Source organism: Fukomys damarensis, unplaced genomic scaffold (genome assembly GCF_012274545.1).
Source record: "Fukomys damarensis isolate Sample0158 unplaced genomic scaffold, DMR_v1.0_HiC HiC_scaffold_3, whole genome shotgun sequence".
In the NCBI taxonomy this organism is placed as follows: domain Eukaryota; kingdom Metazoa; phylum Chordata; class Mammalia; order Rodentia; family Bathyergidae; genus Fukomys; species Fukomys damarensis.
This window is the reverse complement of record NW_022900915.1, coordinates 317,153-328,810: the sequence shown is the minus strand read 5'-3', so window position 1 is coordinate 328,810 and position 11,658 is coordinate 317,153. Positions and strand designations below refer to the sequence as shown.

The following is an 11,658-nucleotide window of genomic DNA, read 5'->3' as shown; positions in this document are numbered from 1 at the left end:
TTTTGTTTTTTTTTTTTTTTTTTTTTTTTTTTTTTTTTTGGTACCAGGGATTGAACTTGGGTCCTTGCGCTTGCAAGGCAGGCCACTGAACCGCTGAGCTAAATTCCCGGCCCGACTTGTGTTAGCTCGTGTAAAGACAAGCCTCTATCCTCAGCTGGAGTGGAGGGAGCCCTCTGTCTCAGATTATGAACACATTTACTTTGCAAGACATCGTGTATTCAGCTGAATATACTGATCATACACTACCTACTAGACACTGTGCTCGTTACTTGCACAGACTGAGAAAACAATTCTTACCAAATAAAAACTGGCTTTCTAGAAGGAATGAGTCAATACTATCCAGAATGTAACGACGTGTTCATTTTAAAGCAGGCCATAGGTACACATGCAGGAATGAGTCATGATCCGGGCCCCAGAGCACCTTTTCCTAGTTTTATCTAGCTTATTCTGAGCTTTGATGTAGGATGTGATCCTGTAACAAGCACAAGTCATCTTGTTTCTCAAGCTAATCAAGTATTCTGCCAGTTTTTCATCTCAAGAAGGACCTCTGCTTTGAAATACCAGCCACTTTGTATAATGACTTGTGTCAGACAGATCGAATATGAAATTTTCCCTGTGGGCTCTTTTTATTAATTCTGCTTTTGAGCTAGGGGAGAGCAGTCCTTCATGTCCGATCCTGGCTGAAATGGCGCACAGAAATCTCACTTTTCTCAGAGACAAGCAAAGCGAGCGGACACAGCTCCTTCCCTTCATGCTGTGCAAGCATCAGCTTTGCATTTCTTAAAAACTATTGTACAACACAGCAGATAGGCAGATTTGCCAAAAGGAGGCAGAAAGAAAGAAAAGAAGAAGAGAGCTGGTTTCCTACATTCAGGTTTTAATGACTTTGGAAAATTGTCAACCTGAATCAAATTTCTGTACTAATTTGACAGTTTCCCACTAAGGGTAAGAATACAAAACCGCCAATTAGCTTCATGATAATTGGATCTCAAAGAGCTATCTATTTTCTTAATAATTCTAAAGATGAAAAAATTTATTTCACCAAAACCCCAAATACTTCATGATGTAAGTAAAGGTAAGTAAAGTAAAATCACTCCTCCAAATATCCTCTGGGTGTGTATGTGGGTGCACACACTTGTAACCCCACTGCAGACAAAAGCTTTGTGTGCACAGGATTTCTGCTGCATAAAGTACATTTACATACATTATGAAAAGGTGAAGCAATGATCAAGTCTTTTAATGGGGGAAGCTTACATCCCTCTTCTCACCAAGTCAAACTGTAACTTCTGAAGAGCTCTGCTGTATTTCCTAGCAACAGGAGTAAACACTGTACTGCATCCAGTGCCTAAGATTTGTAACCATGTTAATCTGTGAGTACTCAACATAATTAAAGGTTAGACTTCTCTATTGCATTTTCAGTGCACAACAGTACTGCTAAATTATGATTATCATCAGTTAAGTGTGCTTACGTCTGCAGAACTCAGGGAATGAAAGTGAATCATTTATTTCCATCTTGATATGACTGCTCTTCTCAGAGGCGCTATTTCTAAGTTCATGGGCCTTGGAATTCATTGGAATTCTATGGTTAAAACACAGCTTGGAGACCTCATTTATGAAAATTCTTTTAAACCTTTCAGCACTTTGACAGATCCAGTCCAAGTTCACTGAGCCAATTCAAAAGTAGCTCTCAGCCTTTTTAAAGGTTTTCAATTACAACAACACAGCACACCAGAACCATCATGTTTAAAGGCTATTTTAGTTGCAGAGAAACTAGCTCTTCTTTGAGACACAAATGAAAGCATTCCCAAAACTGAAGCCAACAGATGCAAAGCTTTGACTACCTTGAACCATCTTTGCCTTACTAACGACAAGATCATCAAATCGCTTAAACACAGCTAATGTTTAGGTATCTATTATATAATATGTGCAATTTTTCTTTTGAGAATTTACTTTACAAAAACATTGGCAAGCTCCCTCACCCTGAAACTGTTCCAGATAGTTTTTTAAAGGAATTGTTCAAAACATTTTCTAATTTCATTCATCCTCCCCTAAGACACAGCGTATGATAGCCGGATTGACTTTTCCTGTATGCACTAAGAAACAAAAATCTAAGCAGGTCAATGAACTTTCCAGGTGGAAACTGGCAATCAGTGGTAAAACTGAGGTCAGGCCTAATTCTGTCTATTTCCATGCCTTCAGTAAGTGGGCCTGAGCTAACCATACCCCTTTCCCTTTTTAAAATGTTTGTGCGACTTACCAGGTCAAATGCTAGTATTTTCTCCCACTTTCACACTTCAGACATGTAAATATGAGATTAGTAGAGTTTTATGGGAGTGCCAACTTTTAGTCTTGTTTGTATGAATTATTTTAAGTGACATTTATCACTAAGGTTGAACCAGGCAAGCAAAAACATGCCCATTAATTGTTTAGAAGCACCTGTAAAATTTAAATACTGCATGGATAAATTTACTAGGGATATAAATCTCCTGTTCTCTCAGAAGAGGAGTGATGGCTAAAAGATGACTGGGAACATGTAGAACATTATAATGGCGATGCCAACAGCTCCCCCAAGTAGCCTGTTCTTGCTTTGTGCAGTTAATGTAAATGTCAGCTGGCCATTTTGCAATCTCAGTAGGAGGGCTCTTCAGTGAATGAGATCTTGTCTGATGGTTTTGCTTCCTCATCCTTTTAAGGAAGACTACAATGGACCCTTAACTTACATACTCAATTCATTCATGAGGGCTGGTTGTAACTCATGTTGGTCAGTTGAAGGCTCAGTCTCCTTTACACGGCCTTCAGTCTCTCTGCTGTGTACAGGCAGATCTCAGTGTTCTTAGAGAGACATCAGCCCAGGATTTCTCAAAGAACCCCACATGGGAAAGGATGTCGTCATGTTCATTCCAGAACTCTTGAAGGGTTAAATATGTATCTGAGACCATGTAGAATTACAAGTGGCCAGCATTCGGGTTGTAACTCAAGACTTTGGCCGTAAGTTAAAACAACTCTGGTTGTAACCCAAGTCATTCATATGTCAGCCTGATCGTAACTCGAGGTCTACTGTATTGCTATTTAAAATTCTAGACTGCTTACAAGTTCCACTAGTACTAGATATTTAAAAGGTGAAACCAAAAGCTAAATAAAATGTGCATATCTACAGTACAATTCCAGGATAGTGGCCTAGGCCTGTGACTAGTCTGCCCATTCCATCTGACCCAAATGAGGTTCTGTGAGCTGAGTTTGACATGGGAGGCTCTGAGCCAGGGGAGTAGCAAGCAGAGGCTGGAGAGGTAAGCCTCCCATAGCAATCCCTTCAGCTCTTGTAGTCACAAATAATTCTCTTCCATTCATTCATGCGTTTTCCATGCACTGAGTGCCAACCGAGAACCTACGGAACACTGCCCCTGACACCAGGGACAGAACGCAGTCCCTGTTCTCAAGCCCAGGCTGAAGAGCAGACCCTGTCTTTCTCCTGTGAGAGCAACAGCATAGGTTCAAACCTGTTGTGTTAAGTGTGAAGTGATAGCTAAGGAAGACAGAGGAGGTGGGCCTTGAGTAAGCTTAGGAACTAAGAGTCCAGATCTGCAGTGCCCTAAGGATCTACTTGTCACAAGTGACTGCTGGGCACTGAAAATCTGGCTAGTCCAACCTAAGTATGGACTACACACCAAATTTCAAAGACGTACTATGAAAAAAAAATGCAAAGCATCTCATTTATAATTTTTATATTGATTGCACGTGGATATGCTAATACTTTAGCTAAAGTGGGTTAAGTAAAAGATATTATTAAAGTTAACATCACCTAATTTCTTTTGCTTATAATGTGCTTACTAGAAAATGTGAAATTACCTATGTGGTTTGCATGCATGGAGTCTGTCCCACTTCTATCAGTGTTGGACGTAAACAGTCACAAGACAACAATGGGGAGAAAATTCTAGTGAAGATTCCCATGAAGGCTGTGTCAGGGCAAGTGGACAGGCGGGGAGAAGTAGCTGTGAAAGGTGGAACAGAATACACAGGGGAAACCAGTGGCGGCTGAAGGAAGGGGCAGAGACCAGTGGTATATTTGCCATCTGAGTACAGTTTGTCTGCCAGATTCATTCGCAGCAAAGAGAGCCCAGAACATAAAGCCCATGACAATAACACCTTGGGCAAATTAGAAGCAGCTTGTGGCTTAGAGTGAGCAATGCCCTACCGGGGATGAGAACAACTAGCTACCCCCAGCTTTAGCCGTCGGTGGTTAACTCCTCTGGTCACTCTTACTTCTTAGGGGAAGGCAAAGATTAACTGCTCTGATTCTGCCAACTAAACATGCAGAAATCAGAAGCACTCTAAATAAACTGGGGGAAGAAACACCCAGAAAAGCAGACAAAGGCTTATGACTAGAGTTCTGTAGCTACAAATAACTGAGAAACTTGAGTAAAATTAAATTCTTCATATGTCCTTTTTCACAAAACTTATCACACTTTCTTTAAATTATTTATGAGGGGCCTCCTTCCTGATGAGAAATAAGCTAGATGTATGTACCACAAGCTCAGGCTCCACCTCCGTGTGCTCACTGCTGTGACTGCAGCTCAGCGTACAACAGGCCTCGGTAATTATCCATGAACAGAGGCACGCAGAGAATGTGCAGTGGTATTTTTATTGTTGAGTACCTACTGAGTTAAGTTTTCAAGTGTGAAAACGATACCCAGTAATGTAGTAGGGACCTACCTAGAGAAGATCACACCCGTGGTGCTGGCTGTCTGGTATCACCTGCCTTGCATGTGAAAAAGACTTGACAAGTGAAGACGCTGAGCCAAAACCTTCCTAGCTCTTGAATGCTGACTGTCCCTTTTCTGAGCACATTGCAAGAGGCTCTTGAGGCAGCTGAACACTGAGCCTAATTTTGAAAGAGATGCTGAAGGCTGAAGACCAGAACTAACAGACTCCGAAGTTCCCTGGTGCAGGTCTGATGCCTTACCTGGTAGATGGGTAAACACGAAGGTGGGGTGAAAATGTGATAGCAGTACAGGTGGGGAGTCTGCATCACTTCATTTTTGTCATTTTGCAGCTGGAAGAGTCCAAGTTTCTTCTCTTAATGTTCTCCATAGCTTAACATGGGGTCATGGTGCATCTTCTAGAACTGGTTAGCAATAATACACTTTTCAAAAAAGGCTGGCAGTGGAAAAAGCTCAATAATTGTTTACATGTGATACTTGGTAAACACTCACACAGTGGCTGCTATCTTTCTTTTATTTAGGTTTTTAACCTGGACTCCATGGAGTCCTAGGAAATCCAAAGATGAGATTCAAAAGATCCCTGAAACCCCTGCAATAAAACAGAAAGAGGAAGGGGTATTGTATGTATGCACATCCTTTTTGTCCAAGGAAAGAATCCACGAGACCCTCAAGACTCTCAAAGTGAAAAACAGGTCAAGAAGCATTAAGATCCTGTGGCTTTCAAGGTATTTGACACCCATTTCATATATTTATGGAATAACTGTGAATGACCCTCAAAGCCAAGCCTTTTCTGTGTCTGCTCAAGAGCGTGCATTTTATACTCAGTCATACACCCTCCTGTAACAGGCTCTTATCACCTAGAAGTAGCAGGACCACAAGAATCCGACTGAAATTTCTAAGGTAGAAATGTGTCTTCATCTCACACGTAGTGCTGGGATCCTTACCACTTTACATCTCTTTCATCGTGTTTTTTTTTATACAACCGATGCTCAAGGGAGGCTATGAGAGTGTTTTACTCTAAGGTGGTCGCTGTGTCTTAGACATCAACAACAAAAACCACACAACACGAATTTGGAGAGCCCAATAAAAGCTCGATTCTATTTCACAGCAACCACAATAAGTGTCTGGAAGGTTGGAGATCCTCAGGGAAAGGGAACTTGAATCAAGCAAGCCACCTCAACTCTCTAAACCTTTGTCTCTTCACATACGAAAAAAAAATGACGGATAACACCACCTTTCAAGGGCTCTTGTGAAGAACTAAGAAAGTCACTGTAAGGGACCCAACAGGTGTCCAACAGAGTACTGCATTAATATTAACTATTAAACATCCTGTTTGATGGCAGGAAGAAAAGTGATTTCTCATCGGGCCTCCAAACCAAAGATTTTAGCCTAGACTTAATTTGTCCCACTGATACTTTCAGTCTCATTCTTGAGACAGTTATTAGTGGCCAACTTTAAAAAAAAATCATAGAAACAATTGAGAAAGCTGTTGGAAAAGTGTCTAGCAACAATTTCAAGGAGAACCTGTCTTCATGTCCAATATGGTGGATGCAAATATGAGACTCAAGTGAAAGGAAACAGAATAAACTTGAAAGAAAATCACTTGGAAAACTTCAAAATGAATAACTCAACACGTTTTTCATTCATTTAAATGTTATTGAGCATGCACAGTATAAGCAGTACAATCAAGAATAAGAATATGAAAAGATAGTAAGTCTAGTTTTATTCTTTGGCCATTCGTCTGGAGTGGGGAGAGACAAGTACATCCGAGGCATACACATATCCGATACCACAGGGTGATGTGGGGAACGGGTGACGGTGCTCAGCAAAGGCTCCTCGAAAGTGCCACACTGTGGGTGAGTCTGAAGGATAAAAGATACTCAGTGGGTCAAGAAAAAAATAAATTCTCTCACTGACATAGTAGCCCGTGCAAAGGCATGCAAATGGGAGAAAACAGAGCTACTGGTACTTTAAAGTTGTCAAGTCAGCCAACATAGCGGTGACATGGGCAGCCAGAGGTAGCCTTTGAAGAACATACCCTCCCTACCCACCTCCTGTATTCTTAGAAAAAGGCAGAGCCCACATCAAGAGACCTTGGGTCATCAGCTTAGATTTTCCCCCAGGATCATGACAACGTTTCAAATGATTCTTACCAGACAGTTACACAATCTGACTGTATCTAGCCCAGAGCACCCTGGGAAGGCAGGGCCATGCTCCTCGTGCACCCCACCGACCCTTTCCAGAAGACCACAGGACTGGGCATGTGATCAACCATGAGCTAAGGGGCATGGTCCAAATTTTGGTCATAGGAATTGGATCAGGCTTGTGCAGAATCCTAAGTTTTCTCCTTTTCCTCCAGGGGTTAAGCCTGAACTGCTGATATTCACTTGCCACCATGAAGGAATCAGTCCTGGCTCCTCCCTGGACTTTTCCTTTATAGCAACCTGTATTTGCCCCTTCCTACAAACTGGATTTCTGTCGCTGGCAACTAAGAATCCTGAAAAGGGAAGGAATCAGGACAGCTGTGTTTCAAAAACTAAAAATAAGTTTTTAAAAAATAAATGGTAGATTTTAAAAATGTACATTACTGCGACAAATGCCTTAAAAATTTAAATCTACAAAAGTCACTAAGGGATTTTATAGCAAACTCAGCCCTCGATAATAAAAAGCCAGGCCAGACTGTTTGAGAAAATGTTACTGCACCAGATAATGGCACATTCATTCATTCAATTAACATTTATTGAGTATCTTCAGGGTTCTTGAGCCTGTGCAATAAAATCTATACACGTGTGTGCTTGGGTTTGAACTGGTCCGTCTGAGGCCCTTCTATAAAGAGCAGCTGTGTACGCTGTTCAGAATAACTGTGAAGAGTCAGAGGCCAGGTGTTTCTGTCTGGCCAACAGCTGCCCTTGGCGGTAAGGACACCACCTGAGTTCCAGCCTGGCTGTCTGTAAAATGAGGCGGATGGAGTAGCAACTCAAAGGGGCCCTTAGGTAACAGACAGAACAGAATGCATTTGGAATTCTTTCCCCTGCAGTAAAATGTCCACCGACATTCATAGAGGGGACTGGATCAGGAATTACACCAGGCTGGCTCTGCTTTGCTTTGTTTTCCAAGAGAAAAATTCTACTACACACAGGCATTTAACTGTTATTAAAGAGCCTACATCTCAATGTTGTTGCCTTCCGCCCTATTTCCACGTGGCCAGGCCCAACAAATTTCAAGTGTCTGTCTGTGGTACTTTTTTAGTTTTGCCACCCTGTGTCTATCCCACTTCTGATAGCAAGTAGCAGTGCCCCAGTGTCTGAGTGTGCCTGTGTTACTGAGGACTAAGCCCAGGGCTTTCACACTCAGCTGCATCCCCAAGCATTTTTACATTTTATTTTAAGACAATGCCTCTCTAATCTTCCCAGGCTGTGCTCAAACTTATTACCCGCCTGCCTCAGCCTTCCAGAGGGCTGGGATGACAGCCATGAGTTAACATGCACAGCTCTAGTGTCCTCCTTCGGACAGCAGTGCTCCAGCATCCTTGAGACAGCTGTGCACCAGCTTTGAGGAAGCACTCCCCCTCCCCACTGTATGCCCTGTGGCAGAGCTACCAATCCATGCTTCTGGCCTAGTAATGCACAGTACCCCAAGGCAGACCTCCAGGTGTGCTTCAGAGAAAGACCAGGTTTTCTTCCCACCCTCCAGAACACCGTTCATCCCAAGAGTGGTTTTGCTGACTTCCCTTTGACATGTAAGTGTCCCCAATCTCTCATTTTATATTCTGTTGCTTTATAATGAAGGAAACCTAACTGAACACAACAGTCTTCTGCAATTTAAACACCGAACAATAGCTAACAGTCATCGAATACCCTGCAGCTTATAAAGTACGTTCACCTTCAATTTACCTCTTTTAATCAATCTTTCTGGAACTGGATTTCCCTCCTCCCCCCAGATAAATCACTTATTGACTTCTCTCTTTCTCAGAACAGCGCAATCATCCTTTCAGACACTTTAGCTTTTTACAATCACAGAATGGCTTTGACTCCCAGCCTTCACCAGCCCCTGCAGTCAGTCACCTAACCCTAAATATGAGCTCTCCCAGATAGATCCCTTGCTTCCCATCTTCCCTGCTTCTGCCTTCGTTTGAGCCTTCCACCTCTCCCAATAATGTCCTGCAGACTGTGCCACAGACCTACGGTCTCTGTCCTAATGCCACTGGCCAAAGGATACTGCTGACATGCTACCAGCATGACGCCACTCCCCTTCTACATGTGGTTTACAAAATAAAGATCACAGGGCAATTTACCAGGCCATCCCTCTACCTGAATTCCAGACTCTCCACAAGCAAGCTCTACCTCTGTCTCATTTACACTATTCCCCAGCAGAATAAATCAAATTTACACAAAAATATAATTACACAAAAACAAACAAACAACAACAACTTTTTAAAAAGAATCGGTTTTTGCGTTCCCTTTCATCTTAAGTAGTCTTCCTATACTCCACGAATCTGGGGTGACCATAGGATTTGGTGTTGCCTATGAGAGAAGAGCTAAGAGGCTTAACAGTTGCTCTTACAACAACAGCTGCTCTTTTGCTTCTCTCTGGACACTGCTGGCTGCCATGTAAAAATCCCCGTCCAGTTTTCTAGAGAAGAGGAGATACCTGTGCCGGTCACTGTGCCAGAGGAGGAACTGCCTTGCTGGACCCACCAAAATGTCCCAAAGAATCATCAGTCATGATAGTTTTTTAACGAAACTAAATTTTTAGGCAATTTGAAAATTGTTCAATGCATAACTGATAAAACATTTAAGCTTATATGGTAACTTTCTCCTCCAAACTTCTTTTCCATTACCATTTAGTGTCTTGGGTCCTCGATTATAAAATATCTTCTTTTATGTTTCGTAGCATTAATTTTTTATATGTCCTATTTCCCTCCCTTTAAGTTCCTTGCATGGAGATAGTGCATTTTATATTTTAATATTCCAAAAGTGTACAAAGTGAATACAACAATAACTCTTTAGGAGTTGACTAATACTTTTCCAGGTTCCAACTATCAGCCATATCAACTAAGAAAAATTACTATTTCAACACATTTTTAGATCATTAATTTTAAAGGATTAAAAAGGGAGCTCAGATACAAATCACAAAATAAAAAATCTAGTTATCTAGCTGCAAAATAATACACAATATATATTTAAGCAAACAATCTACAAGTTCACCTTCAGCAAATCTCATCTTGCAGGTTAATCTGTGTGCCAAAGGGGCAAAGGAAACAAGTATACAGGAGTAAATGCTTCACAGAAGCAGCTGTGTGATTTTCACTGGGATATTATTTTCTTCCCATAACACGTATTTGTCCTATGTGGTTTGCAACTGTAACCTGAAAGATTGCCAAATACGAGGCTTTTATTCTAAGAATGTCACCGATTCTCTTGCTGCTTTTCAAATTATTCTGCATTTAAAAGAGACACTCCCTAGTGCTTTTAATAATGATGCACCTGCTCCTTGGGAGATTTTCTCTTTTGACAAGAAATGCCTTAAATGTGGCAAGAAAAATGGCTCTAGGGTTTCTCTCATAGTATGATGAGGGTTTCCCTTTTCTTAAGAGCAGTAAAATATGGCTACAATTCCTTCCAAATAAACAGCACACACACTAAGTTTCTTGGCCTCTATTCTGCATTTCCACTATACACTGCATCCGAACGACTGCTTGGAATTAGCAAAGCTGTGGCAAAACAGACCGAGAATTTCACTTGCTTTAGTCACTTGCTTTCAGACTGCAATCAACAGTAGATGTTAAATTAAAGTCATCGTCATTTCAAACCTACTGTTTTATAAACTTCAAGAAATGTTTGCTACAGAGCCAATGAAGATTACGTTCAAAACTGTATCTTCTTTCAAAATTGTACATTTTATTTCTGAGATGTTCAAAGCTCTTTAAGAGAGGCATCGTCTTATCTTTTTCTTTCTGATTCTAGACCTTGGAACTCATACATATTTGATTATGATAATCATTGGCTAATTCTCCCTTCCAGAGAGATTTCTGTAGTCTGTAACAAAATATCACACCTTTTCTTAATAGTTTTAAGGACACTATAAAGGTGTCTCCTGCACTCTAACTTAATCCTGAGATGCATCAGAAATAATCAGTAGACGCTCTCTCCCAGGTACGCACACATCAACATATTGCTTTCCTACCTTGTCCTCTTCGCTTTTAAAATTTGCAGTATGTACAAATGAAATGCAGATTTCAACCAACTGAAATGTCTGCTTAATAATAATAATTAATAATAAAAAGACTGAGGTTATTGCCTGCTGCAGATTCAGCAAGGAAGGTGGGACTTGAAAATTACACGTTTAGAGCGACACCCTGGAGAACCCACATACTCGGCACACACGTAGTCACCGTAACCCTCCCAGGCGGCTTTTACTTCATCTTGGACACCGCACCCTGGCCGGCCTCCGCAGGCCATGGTGCTCAGGAGACTGTCCAGAGGGGCTCCTCCATGGGCACTTGTCAGGAAGACCCAGAGGAGTGCGCCCAGCCCCCGCCAGCGAAGAAGGGGTGACACAGCAACGCCTCCTTCATTAACTTTCCCACGGAAAGCGGTGTCCCCGCAGGAAAAAACAGCGAGTTTCCACCTTCCTAGTGGTCCATTGAAAATGAGCAACACCGCTGTTGCCTTTTTGTTTCCTGACGACTTTCCTCCCTGCAAGCAGTAGCGTGTTCCTCAAAGAACTCTAGTATTTCCTGTGGAAACTGTATGACTGCCAGAAATGGCTCAGAATTGTCCCTCTTTTCTTTCTGCAAAAATTACATAAACAAAACGCGGCATCTGACAACAGCCCAATGGGGCTGACCCCACTCACCACCTGCAGACGGGAGTCATCGCCGCAGAGAAGGCCGAGGCGCGCCCCGCGGCGGGGACTCGGAAGGGCTGCCGCGCGGGGT

General features: G+C 42.0%; 1 protein-coding gene across 3 annotated transcripts in view; it reads right to left on the bottom strand.

The window, feature by feature from the left end:
• Sncaip (synuclein alpha interacting protein) overlaps positions 1 to 11,595 on the bottom strand; it is a 141,872-nt gene extending 130,277 nt beyond the window's left edge. For all 3 annotated transcript variants that reach the window (XM_010627253.3, XM_010627251.3, XM_010627254.2), the window contains exon 1: positions 11,577 to 11,595. The gene's annotated coding sequence lies outside the window, so the exon portion shown is untranslated. The remainder of the gene's footprint in view (positions 1 to 11,576) is intronic.
• Between the last annotated feature and the right edge of the window lie 63 nt (positions 11,596 to 11,658).